This window comes from Ranitomeya imitator, chromosome 4 (assembly GCF_032444005.1).
Source record: "Ranitomeya imitator isolate aRanImi1 chromosome 4, aRanImi1.pri, whole genome shotgun sequence".
Lineage (NCBI taxonomy): Eukaryota > Metazoa > Chordata > Amphibia > Anura > Dendrobatidae > Ranitomeya > Ranitomeya imitator.
The window spans coordinates 303,422,179-303,436,296 of record NC_091285.1 but is presented as its reverse complement, the minus strand read 5'-3'; positions in this window follow the sequence as shown (position 1 = coordinate 303,436,296).

The window sequence follows — 14,118 nt, the reverse complement described above, 5'->3', positions numbered from 1 at the left end:
CCTAGTGACGTAGTACATTGCGCAGCCACATAGTATATTGCCCAGTTACGTAGTATGTTGCCGAGCTATGTAGTATATTGCACAGCCCATGTAGTATATTGCCCAGTTACGTAGTATATTGCCAAGCTACGTAGTATATTGCACAGCCCACATAGTATATTGCCCAGTGACGTAATATATTTTCCAGCCACATAGTATATTGCCTAGGGACGTAGTATATTGCCCAGCCACATAGTATATTGCCCAGTTACATAGTATATTGCCTAGTGACGTAGTATATTGCGCAGCCACCTAGTATATTGCCCAGCCACATAGTATATTGCCCAGTTACGTAGTATATTGCCCAGTGACGTAGCATACAGCACAAAGCCACGTAGTATATTGCCCAGTGACGTAGTATATTGCGCAGCCACGTAGTATATTGCCCATTGACGTAGTATATTGCCCAGTGACGTAGTATACAGCATAGAGCCATGTAGTATATTGCCCAGTGACATAGTATATTGCCCAGCCACGTAGTATATTGCACAGTGAAGTAGTATACAGCACAGAGCCATGTAGTATATTACCAGCTACTTAGAATATTGCCCAGCCAGGTTTGTCACAGGTGAAAAAATAAAAAAGAAACATATACTCACCTTTCCGAGGGAGCCGTTGTAGTCCACGGCAGGTTCCGGTCCCAGGGTTGGTATTAGCGCAGGACCTGTGATGACGTCGTGGTCACATGACCATGACATCATGGCAGGTTTTTGTAGCGCAGGGCCTGTGATGACGTCGCGGTCACATGACCGTGATGTCATGGCAGGTCCTTGTTGCGCAGGCGCGCAGGGCCTGTGATGATGTCGCGGTCACATGACCGTGACGTCATGGCAGGTCCTTCTGCCACCGGAACCTGCAATGGAAGATGGCAGCCGGTGCGTGCTGCTATGGAGGGTGAGTATAGCAGGTTTTTTTTTTTTTTTAAATTATTTTTAACATTACATTTTTTACTATTGATGCCGCATAGGCAGCGTCAATAGTAAAAAGTTGGGGACACACAGGGTTAATAGCGGCGGTAACGGAGTGCATTACCCGTGGCATAACGCGGTCCGTTACCGCCGGCATTAACCCTGTGCTAGCGGTGACTGGAGGGGAGTATGAGGGCGACAGGCACTGACTGCAGGGAGTAAGGAGCGGCCATTTTCTTCTGGACTGTGCCCGTCGCTGATTGGTTGCGGCAGCCATGACACACAGCTGGCGAGACCAATCAGCGAATGAAAAACCGTCACAGAAGGACAGACAGACAGATGGAAGTGACCCTTAGACAATTATATAGTAGATATACATTATATATTCTATATGCTTTTATCCTATATATATATATTCTATGTCTAGACATTTATTTTATCAATTCTATTCTAAAGAGTCAGTGTGATTTTACTGTACACCGCACTGAATTACCGGCTTTTCTATAGAACACCGCTGCGTATTTCTCGCAAGTCACACTCATGGTCCGTGTGTAATCCGTATTTTTCTCACTCCCATAGACTTTCATTGGCGGATTTTTTGAGGAATACACTGACAATCGCAGCATGCTGCGATTTTCTCATCCCGCAAAATATGGCTGAGAAATATATGGCTGATGGAAGCTGTCCCATAGAGAAACATTGGTCCGTGTGCAATGCGTTGTTTTTGCGCCTCTCCCTGGTCCATATTTCTCTCTAGTGTGACGTCGGCCTTACCGGGCTCCACATTATTACTATGTAAGTTTGCCTCCTATACCCCTCTATCTGTGATAACCATTATGGAATGTACTCCAATACATATGTGGGCATACTAATTATACTGTATATTGTTTATAGGGGAGGGAAGTTTGTTGTTAGTCCCCCATTGAGCTGTTTTTAACATAATACGTTATATTTTATATTTAATACAGTTGATATATTTGTGAGATATTTTGTTGCAGCATTTTTCTTTTGGTCTGTCTCGTGATACGTATGTACATCTCTTATTCAACCAGATACTTTTTGGTTATAGGAATATTGGTTGGTCCTACTCGATATGAGTACAATGACAGAGACCCTAAGGCTAGGTTCACATTGCGATAAAGCAGCCCGTTCAACACATGCGTTAAACGGGCTGCGTTAACGCAAGTGCCGACATGTCATGTCGCTAGCGCAGATAGAGCTAGCAGATGCTCTATCTGTGCTAGCGGTGACGGATCCGGAAATGCTGCAGCCCGCATCCCAGGGTCCGTCACTCAATGATGGCACATCACTAGCGCATGCCATAGAGCTCAATGGCAGCGTTAACGGACTGCCAGGACATAATTTGAACCCAGCCTAATTCTATTCTAATTGTATTTCTTACTGTTTCTACAGTTTCGTAAAATTACTAGGTATCTTTTGCAGCACTGAATTTCAGGTTTGTTGAGCTGCGACTTCACCCATCCTTTTGGCACTAATTGACTTCTTTCTCTCTATATTGTGCATAGGGAATAGTGTTGAGCATTCCGATACCGCAAGTATCGGGTATTGGCCGATATTTGCGGTATCGGAATTCCGATACCGAGTTCCGATATTTTTGCGATATCGGGAATCGGTATCGAGAAGAAGAATCATGTGTAAAATAAAGAATAAAAATAAAAAATATTGATATACTTACCCTTGGACGCGCCCTGGTTGTCACCGCTGCAACCGCCATGCTTCCGTTCCTAAGAATGAGCGCGTTAAGGACTTTCGATGACGTCGCGGCTTGTGATTGGTCGCTGAGCGGTCATGTGACCGCTCAGCGACCAATCAAAAGCCACGACGTCATCGAAGGTCCTTAACGCGCTCATTCTTAGAAAGGGAAGCATGGCGGTTGCAGCGGTGACAACCAGGGCGCGTCCGAGGGTAAGTATATCAATATTTTTTTTTTATTATTCTATATTCTACACATGAATATGGATCCCAGGGCCTGAAGGAGAGTTTCCTCTCTTTCAGACCCTGGGAAGCATAGAGGATACCTTCCGATATTTGTGTCCCATTGACTTGTATTGGTATCGGATATCGGTATCGGCGATATCCAATATTTTTCGGATATCGGCCGATACCATCCGATACCGATACTTTCAAATATCGGACGGTATCGCTCAACACTAATAGGGAAGTAATTGTTAATCATTAATGGGTGTGAGGCTGGAGCTCATGAATTTCGAGTACCTGACAGCATGCGCACATAACGAAGAAGACTCTAGTGCTGCAGAAGGTAACAAGGGATTTTATTGCTACTACTGAAAAAATAATACAGTGCAAATTTTTGGTAAAAGTAGATTAAAGATGGCCATAAACTCTAGATTAATGTTAGCCAGAAATTGGAAGAGAACAGTTGGATTTCAACATGCCTGATCATTTTGTTCTTTGGATAGATAAACTGCTGCCAGTTGAGTCTGACAGCAGCTTAGGACTTGTGCAGATGTTGTAGATTTGGTGCATTTTTGTCATGCCGATTTGCCAGCAAAACCTGAAGCCATCCTGATGCCAGCAAAGTGAATAAGAAGCCTGAAGTGTCATGCACACATTGCTTATTTGTGACTTGCAGATTTGGAGTAGAAAATAATCTGCAGCGTATCAGTTCTCTGTGCGTTTGTGCCCTGCATTTTTCACCAAATCCATCAAAAAAGAGGCAAAAACGCACTGAGTTGTAGTTGAGTTTTTTTCTGTCAATAAATATGGAAAATACCAAAATAATTTTATGTTATTGATTAGACATTTTTTACAGTTTAATGGATACCATTTTGGACCATGAGAACAACACCTGTCTCCATGCCTTCTTAGAAAATATTTACATCACAGACTAAGGACCCCTGCTCAACAATAACTCCTATCCTTGATAAAGATTGGTGACCACTCTCTGCTCATTCTTCTCGACCTTTCTGCAGCTTTTGACACTGTTGACCACCCTCTCCTGCTCTCTAGGCTCCAGTCACTAGGCATTAAAGACACTGCTCTCTCCTGGTTCTCCTCCTATCTTTCCGACCGCTCCTTCAGTGTTCTGTTCTCTGGCTCCACTTCATCTCCTCTTCCTCTCACTGTTGGGGTACCTCAGGGCTCAGTCCTTGGCCCCCTTCTGTTCTCTCTCTACACGGCCCCAATTGGACAGACCATCAGCAGATTTGGCTTTCAGTACCATCTTTATGCTGACGACACACAACTATATACGTCATCCCCTGACCTTACCCCCGCTGTACTACAGAATGCCACTGACTGTCTGTCCGCAGTCTCCAACATCATGTCCGCTCTCTATCTGAAACTCAACCTCTCCAAAACTGAACTTCTTCTGCTCCCACCATCTACTAACCTGCCTAAATCTGACATTTCCCTCTCCGTGGGTGGCACCATAATAACACCCCGGCAGCAGGCGCGCTGTCTGGGTGTTATGTTTGACTCCGATCTCTCCTTCACCTCCCATATACAATCTCTTGCCCGCTCGTGCCGCTTACACCTAAAGAACATCTCTAGAATCCGCCCTTTTCTCACCATGGAGACAGCTAAAACCCTCACGGTCGCCCTGATCCACTCCCGCCTGGACTACTGTAACGCTCTATTAATTGGCCTCCCCCTCACTCGACTTTCCCCTCTCCAGTCCATCCTTAATGCAGCAGCCAGGGTCGTCCATCTGGCTAATCGTTACTCGGACGCGTCCGCTCTTCGCCAGTCGTTACACTGGCTGCCCATTCATTACAGGATACAATTCAAAGTACTTGTTCTCACCCACAAAGCTCTCCACAGTGCGGCACCCCCTTACATCTCCTCCCTCATTTCTGTCTATCAGCCTAACAGACCACTGCGCTCTGCAAATGACTTTCGGCTAACCTCTGCAGTAATCCATACCTCCCACTCCCGACTACAAGACTTCTCCCGTGCTGCGCCAATCCTCTGGAATGCTCTACCCCAAGATATTAGGACCATCCATAATTTGCATAGTTTTAGGCGCTCGCTCAAAACACATTTGTTCAGAGCGGCCTATCACGTTCACTAATCAAAGTTATGTTATGTTTGTGTGTGTGTAGTCCATTCACTATCCCCATCTATTCCCCAACCCCTGAAGATGGCTGGACCATGATTGTAAATACATCATTGTAAATACACACCTGTACTTTGTATCTCCCCCACCTCATTGTAGATTGTAAGCTCTCACGAGCAGGGTCGTCTTATTTTGCTTTAATTATTGTATTGTTAACGTTGTTACTTATGACTTTTGTGTTTGAAACTGTAAAGCGCTGCGGAATATGTTGGCGCTATATAAATAAAGATTATTATTATTATTATTATTATTCCATTCTATATTCCATTGGCCATAACTTTCCTGTTTCTCTTGACATAGTGGTATGATTGCTTAGCCCCTTAATGGCCAGAGGTATTTTTGATTTTGCATTTTCATTTTTTTTTCTCCCCTTCTTCCCAGAGCCAAAACTTTTTTATTTTTTGGTCAAAATAGCCATGTGAGGGCTTGATTTTTGCGGGATGAGTTGAACTTCTGAACTATACTATTTGACCATATTATGTACTCGAAAAAGGCAAAAAAAAATCTAAGTGCTATGAAATTGCAAAAAAAGTGCAATCCCTCAGTTGTTTTTGTTTTGTTTTTGCCATGTTTACTAAATGCTAAAACTGACCTGCCATTATGATTCTGCAGGTCATTATGAGTTCATAGACACCAAACATGTCTAGGTTATTGTTTATTTAAGTGGTGAAAAAAATCCCAAAGTTAGGTAGGAGGAGCTCTGTCCTTAGCTCCTCCCTCCCTTCTTACAATCTACATAGAATTGTATTTATAGCAACTGCCATCACCTATCTCAGTAATGTAAAGGTCTTTACTGAATACAGATTTTACCTCAGTATTGAGAATTTTGATAATGAATGATCAACTTTGCCTTGCGAAGAAGCAAATTTTTCTGATAAGATTTATTACAAAGCAGTATTTTCATGTGTACTACTGATTTATTAAATAAAAATTAAAACTATGGTTACCCTTTAAGCAGCAGCTGTGTGTTGGATGCCTGTCACGATCCACTAAGGAGCCAGACAGCAAAGGGTGAGACGGATGGAAAGGGACTACAACTAGGAAAAGATTAAAAAGGCAATTCTAAATCTTGCCCTGCACAACCATAGTCCATAGACAGGTTCTTTTGATCCCATGCAGCGATCACATTCCTAACCTCTGTCTTGCCCTAAGCACAGCTCTGGCTAGTGCGTTGGGCAGCAGGAACTCTAGTTCTGCTCTGTAATACAGACACAAAGGGAAACGGACAAGTTAAAGATAACAGAAATCAGTCTCAGCGCACTAAGACTAAGGAATACTATATAATGGTAGAGGAATGGTGAGGGAAACCAAAAAGGGAGATAAGGAGAAGGAACTTCTTCTAACCAAACAAACTTCCAGACAGCAATCTAAAGAGATGACTCCTAAATGGGTTCTCTATCTATGGCTACCAGCTCCCAAATCAACCTCAAGGTATAGCAAGCTATAACTGGCAACTACTCAAACTAACAGGTGAGCATTTATAACACAGAGGAGTGTTAAACTCAGAACAGCTAAGATAACTCAGGACCAGGAGCTCTAGGAGACTAACGGAACTGTTTAACCCTTGCAACAATAGTGCATGGGAACTCTACATTGCTTAACCCTTGCAACATGAAAAGACAGGAAATCTTCATCCAGTGCTGGTGTTGTGGTATCCCTGTGACAATGCCCTGATTGTTAGGGTTGGCGGAACGCACCGAATATATATTTATTAGAGGGAATTGGTGCGTTCGCAACCCGGGATCCACCGTGCAGGAAAGCACCTGCAGCTAGATATGGCGGTACTATATAGTGGTATAAACAGACTCTGTTACTTCACAGAGTCTGTTAGCAAAGATAACGCTGTGCCCTGTTTGGCTCACAGAGGCACACAGCTACTTAGTAGAGCAGATGGTGGTCATGCAGTCAAATGCAAACATGAAACTCCTCGCCGGAGGTGCCAGCATTCTAGGGGCTTATTTCAGCCGGGTCCCTGAATACACACACACAAAACTCCTCGCCAGAGGTGCCAGCATTCTAGGGGCTTATTTCAGTCGGGTCCCTGACTGCATACAAAACATGACCACACTGGTGCTGAGCTCATACATAAATTGACACTAGCGCATGGCCATGCAGTCATGAGAACCCTTTATAGCTGTAGCACCTACAGGACCTTCCAAGAAGGACCAATGGAAGCCTGCCACAGAACTTGATCAGGTACAGGGCCTTCCTGGGGGACCAATGGAAGTTGCTGCAGTACCTGAGCATGTGACCCTTGATCTCCACTGAGAGATCTTGCCCTGGGCATGCTCAGTGTGTGCAAAGCAGGACTTAGTCCCAGAAAAGCCTGCTCGCCGCAGACCAGTGCAGGGTACAATAGTAAAGCCTGGAGAGGCAGCAGTAACCCTTTGCACAGTATCAGATTCAGTGAGATGCTGGGACCGACGTCTCCGCTGAGCAGGCTCCACTGCGACCGATGCAGAATGGGAGACCGCAGAAGACATGGTTCGAGATTCCCCCTGTGCAGCGGCGGGAACTCGACTCCTAACACTGATAGAGACCGTTCAGCACCCAGAAAAGTCAAAACATGAGTTTTTTATATGCCATGCTGCTGCCTCTTATGGTCATTGTGACCACTTGACTGATCACTTAAACTAGACTCCAGAATAGTCCCTCTACAATCATTTATTCACTTTTTAGGGAACTTAATATGGTAGCCATTGCCTGGAGAAGAAAATAAATGCTGGGGAGCAAGGAACAATGAATATAAGAAGGCAAATGGAGGGATTGAAACCCATAAACTTTCTAAAAAAAATCATCTAAGCAGACAACATCCAACACTATGCAAGTAGACATGGTCAGAATGTCAGACTGTACTAGGAGAACGGTTAGGCCAAGTCATCAATTTTATAGATTTCCAGGAGGAATAAACGAGATAGAATAAAATATTTAAAAAAAAAGACTGAATGTCCTCTTTTAGAAATACCCAGTTAGCACTGGTATTGAGCATATTCTAGACTTGAAGCTAATGTGAACCAACATCAGAACAGTAGTTGACCACTTGTATCTTCTGAGTTGTATTCAAAGGGTATTCCCATCTCCAAGATTCTATCCCAATATGTAGTAGGTGTAATATTAATAACATTATCAAATACAACTAGTTAGAAATGTAGTATACTTCTTTTGATTCGCAATGTCGCTTACCCCATGTGCAGGGTATTACAATAGATTAAGTATCCATGTTACGACCACTCATATAATCACAGTTAGTTGTTAGCGGATGTAACCATGGATATCTAAGCTACTGTTATACCCTGCACATGCAGTAAGCGACATAGCAAATCAGAAGAACTATACTATATTTCCAATTGAGGTATTTTCTAATATTATTATTACATCTACCACATATTGGGATAGGATCTTGGAGATTGGAATACCCCTTTAATGTCACTGAAGGTAACATTAAATACATTTTCATGGTTTAGGATATTGAACCTGTTCTTTGGCAAGGTCACGAGTTTTCAAATTGGTAGAGGTCTGACACATGACACCCTTACCGATCAGCTGTTTGTCTGGATGTAAACAGCGAACAAAGCCAAACATCACAGCTCCAAACACAATGTACCATATTTTCCAGCGTATAAGATGACTTTTTAACCCCTGAAAATCATCTCAAAAGTCGGGGGATCATCTTGTATGCCGGGTACGGCGTGTGCAGGGAGCGGTCCTGTATGGTTCCCAGTATCTGGAGGAGAGGAGACTCTCCTTCAGGCCCTGGGATCCATATTCATGTAAATAAAAAGAAAAAAAGAAAAAACATGGAATATACTTACCCTCCGACGGCCCGCGGCTCTCAGCGGTGCAAGCGGCGGCCTCCGTTCCTGATGTACGATGACGTCACGGTCACATGACCGGTCACGCGACTGCGACGTCATTGAAGGTCCTTCACTCAATGCACCCTTAGGAATGGAGGCCGCCGCTTGCACCGCTGAGAGCCACGGGCCGTCAGAGGGCAAGTATATCCCATATTTTTTATTTTTATTCTTTTTTTTACATGAATATGGATCCCAGGGCCTGAAGGAGAGTCTCCTCTCCTCCAGACCCTGGGAACCATCCACTCCACACACGCCGTATAAGATGACTGGGCGTACAAGATGACCCCCGTCTTATACAGTGAGTATATCCCAAACTCCATATTTTATATTGAAAAGTTGGGGTCGTCTTATACGCCAAGTCGTCTTATACACCAGAAAACATGGTAACTATATTCCCTTTACTTCCATAGGGACTTAGCTGCATTACCTGAAAAATGCCACTTCACAGTTGTTACAGAACCCCCCAGCACCAAGAATGTTATGCAGTATATGTATGTATAATAGTTTCCATGTGAAATGCATCAGTCCACAGGCTGCGCCCCTGGACAAGATATTCTCTTTCTGACCTTCCCCCACCTTTGTAATTCCCACAGTAAATAGCGGCAGGCTCCGGCCCCCTGCGGCTATTGTAATGTATGTCTGGCCAGCTGTTTTCCTATTGGCCTGTCCTGTGTATCTGTGTTATATATTCTGTGTGCTGAAAATAAAGTGTGTTCTTAGACTGGAAATAAGTGAAGAAGCAGTCAGCTTTTATATGCTCTCACGTAACCAAGGAATTCCAGCCAGCTTCCTTCATTCAGAATCTTCATTAAAAGCAGAGTGGACTTCCTGAAACACGGGGTGGTACGGTAAGAGGTATCCCAGCTTGGTAGACCCTGTTACACTGGTGGCAGACAGCGGGATGTGATATCCCTTCTACAGGAGGAAATGAATGAATGGAAGACAACTAACAGAAGTTAAAGAGGACTACATTAAAAGATCTGGTGGAAGCCCGAGGGTCAATCGCTAGCAACAAAACAAAAGCGGATTTGATAGCAGCCATCATGGAACACGACAGTGCAGCGCCCCCCAATGTGAACGTGGAGGACACTGAATTCCAGAGGGAGGTAAAGAACAGACTGGCATTCTATGGCCCAAACCCTGCAGTAGAGATCATACGAGAGGTGATGGCTGATGTGTGTACTGATCTGAAGGAAGAGATGGCCGAGCGGACCAGGATAGAGCTAACCAAGACGGAGATGGCAGAGCGGACCAAAGTGGAGCTGGCCAAGATGGAGATGGGAGAGCGGAGAGAGGAGAGTCAGCGAGCAAGGGGAGCTCCGGCCTCCGCCCAGGTACCTTCAACAGTAAGCCACAACAAGATCCAGTATAATGCCTTCCGACAGTTGGGGGAGGCAGAGGAAGACATTGATGGCTTTCTGCAGGACTTTGAGCAGCAGTGTGCCCTTCATCACATGAAGGCGGAGGAACGGGTTCAGATTCTGGCCAGCAAGCTGACAGGCCGGGCAGCGGACGCCTATCACACAGTACCCGATGAGGACTGTATGGACTATGATTAGATCAAAGAAGTGATCTTGGCCCGGTATGCGCTGACACCAGAGGCATACCGCCAAAAGTTCCGCAGACTTAAAACGAGTAACCGATACCCACGCTGAATGGGCCTGTAAATTACGGCGGTCACTGCTACAGTGGGTACAAGGGAGCCAAGCAACCACTAAGGAGGACGTCCTCCAGCTCTTCTTGTTAGAACGATTCTTTAATGGACTAAACCCCGAGACACAGGAATGGCTTCGGGACAGGCGGCCAAGGACTCTTGAGGAAGCCGCTCGTCTGGCCGATGAACATCATGACGCCAGGAGGCCTCAGTTGTCCGGATCAAAGATGGTCACTAGGGTTCCGCCCATGGACCTGGAGGGCCCCAAACCACTGAAGATTGTAGGGGGACCAGCTAGAAACCCGGCCTACCACAGTTCCCCTGGGGCGCGATGCCACACCTGCCGTCAGCTGGGCCACCTGCAAAGACAATGTCCCAACCGGACTCAGCATACCCAGTGGCCAAAGGCGGGAACAGCCACCTTCCGCAGGGCCGCTGTACACTGCTACCAAGGCGAAGCTGACCCGGCATTGGGGGCTACAACTAACCAAGGGGTGGAAGACATAGAGGAAGTGCTGCATGAAGTAGACCCCGTGCAGGCAGCCCGAGCAGATAATCGACAACAGCATCGACAGGTCGTGTGGGTTAATGGGAAACGCATGCAGGGACTAAGAGATTCCGGAGCAACTTTGACCCTTGTGAAGCCTCATCTCGTCCGGGACCAAGAGAAGACGGACCGGACAGTGGCAGTCCGTGTAGCAGGGGGAGCCATACATCGACTGGCCACTGCCAGGATTCACCTGAACTGGGGAGTTGGGGATGGCCTTGTTGAGGTCGGCTTGATGGAGGATTTGCCTGCAGACGTTTTGCTGGGAAATGACTTGGGGCCCATGTTGTCTGCCTTCTCGGTTTCCCCTCTGGCTGAGACATATCCTGTGACCACCCGGAGACAAGCTCGAGCTGCAGAGGCGGAATCACGCTCAGAGGAGGCCCAGGTAAGACATCCCAGCCCTACACGTATTCCCATAGCCAGACACATTTCTTGGGCCACCCAAGATGAATTTAAGATGGAGTTACTTGAGGATCCTTCATTGGAGGGATATCGTGGGAAGGCACAGGAGGGGAGAGGGGTACTGGAAGGGGAACAGTTTATATGGAAGCAGGGACTCCTCTACCGGATCACAGAGCAGCACCACACAGGGACGAGCCCCACTATAAAAAGACAGCTGGTAGTTCCCAAGAAGTATAGGCAGGAGTTACTACGAATCTCTTATGACATACCCTTGGCCGGGCACTTCGGCGTCAGTCGCACCAGGCATCGTATGACACAAAACTTCTTTTGGCCAGGGGTAACCTATGATGTTTGTCAATACTGCCAGACCTGTGACAGTTGCCAGCGCATTGGCAAGAGGGGAGATCAATGCAAGGCCAAATTACGCCCCCTCCCCATTGTGGAGGAACCATATAGCCGAGTAGCGGTCGATCTGATAGGGCCGTTAGCCAAACCCAGTCCGACAGGGAAAAGGTATATATTGACAGTGGTAGATTATGCCACACGGTATCCAGAGGCGGTTGCGTTACCTAACATACTGGCAGAGACGGTGGTGGCTGCCTTGCTCCAGGTTTTCTCACGGGTTGGATTTCCCTGGGAGATTATCTCAGACCACGGTAACCAGTTTACAGCAGAGGTGACCAACCAACTGTGGAAGCTGTGCGGCGTAAAGTCCATTAGAAGCGCCCCGTACCACCCGCAAACCAATGGGTTGTGTGAACGCTTTAACGGGACGTTAAAACAACTCATTGGGACTTTTACCAGGACCTACAGGGACTGGGAGAAATTCTTGCCTCACCTCCTGTTTGCCTATCGAGAGGTGCCCCAAGAATCCATGGGGTTCTCCCCATTTGAACTGGTATATGGAAGATGGGTAAGGGGACCCCTAGACTTAGTGCTAGAACACTGGGAAGGGGAGGGCACCATAGAAGGGGTACCTATTGCACCCTATGTGCTGGAATTCCAGGACCGCCTACAGGAGCTGACCCAGGCTTTATGTGGGAACATGCAGGTGGCCCAGCAGCGCCATCGCGTATGGTACGATCGGAGGGCCAAAGAGCGCACCTTGGAAATAGGGCAGAAGGTCCTGGTGTTAGAGCCCACTAGGCAGAACAAGTTTCAAGCTGCATGGCAGGGGCCCTACCAGGTAGTGGGGAAAATAGCCGACACCACCTATAATGTCGCCGATTGTGCTGACCCCAGGGTTATCCGCATGTTCCACGTGAATATGCTGAAGCCCTATCGGGAGCGCCCTGAAGAGGTAGTGGCCATCTGTGCACCAGAAGCAGAGGATTTAGCCGGACTTCCCTTGCCTGATGTCTTAGGGGAGAGGACTCAGTCTAAAACATGGGACCAGGTACACTGGGGTGAAGACTTAGGTCCCCGGGAGAGACAACAGGCAGAGGAGTTGTTGAGGCAGCGACAGGGGATGTTTTCGGGGAAACCCGGGTACACTCACCTGGCACAACACAAGGTTGAGACCCAGGATCAGACCTCCCTGCGACAACCCCCCTTCCGCGTCCCTGAGTCTTTACGAGAAGGGATGCGACAAGAGATACAAGAGATGTTGCGTTTAGGGGTCATTGAAGAATCAGATAGTCCCTGGGCATCCCCCGTAGTGTTAGTGACCAAGAAGGATGGGACTACATGGTTTTGTGTAGACTATCGTAAGCTCAATGAGAAAACAGTGACGGATGCATATCCCATGCCGCGTGTGGATGACTTGTTAGACCGGCTGGCAGGGGCAAAGTATTTGACCACCATCGATCTATGCAAAGGCTACTGGCAGATTTCCCTTAGTCCTGATGCTATTCCCAAGTCGGCATTTGTCACCCCGTTTGGTTTATTCCAGTTTCGAGTTATGCCATTCGGGATGAAGACTGCCCATTCCAGAGGCTGACTGACCGGCTTCTGGATGGTCTCCAGGACTATGCGTGTGCCTACCTGGATGACATTGCCATCTACAGCGTGACATGGGAAGAACATCTAAATCACCTAGAGACAGTATTAGACAGGATCCACAAGGCCGGAATCACCCTGAACCCAAGCAAGTGTCACGTGGGCAAAGCAGAGGTTCAGTATTTAGGTCATTGGGTGGGAAGTGGGAAACAGAGACCAGAACCAGCCAAGATTGAGGCCATAGCCAAATGGCCCACCCCAAGGACTAAAACCCAGGTCATGGCGTTTCTAGGGACAGCGGGGTATTACAGGAAATTCGTTCCCAATTACAGCAACGTGGCCAAGCCCCTCACTGATCTGACCCATAAGAACCAACCCCGCCACGTAACCTGGACCCCAGAGTGTGAGGAAGCCTTCCGCCAGCTAAAGGATGCCCTCACCAATACCCCTGTATTGGCCGCACCCGATCCAACTAAACGTTTCCTGGTCCACACAGACGCTTCTATGTTTGGATTGGGGGCAGTACTGAGCCAAGTCGGGCCGGATGGCCAAGAACACCCGGTAGCTTACCTGAGTCGGAAACTACTGCCCCGTGAAGTGAGCTATGCAGCCATCGAGAAGGAGTGCCTGGCAATAGTATGGGCACTCAAAAAGTTACAACCATATTTGTATGG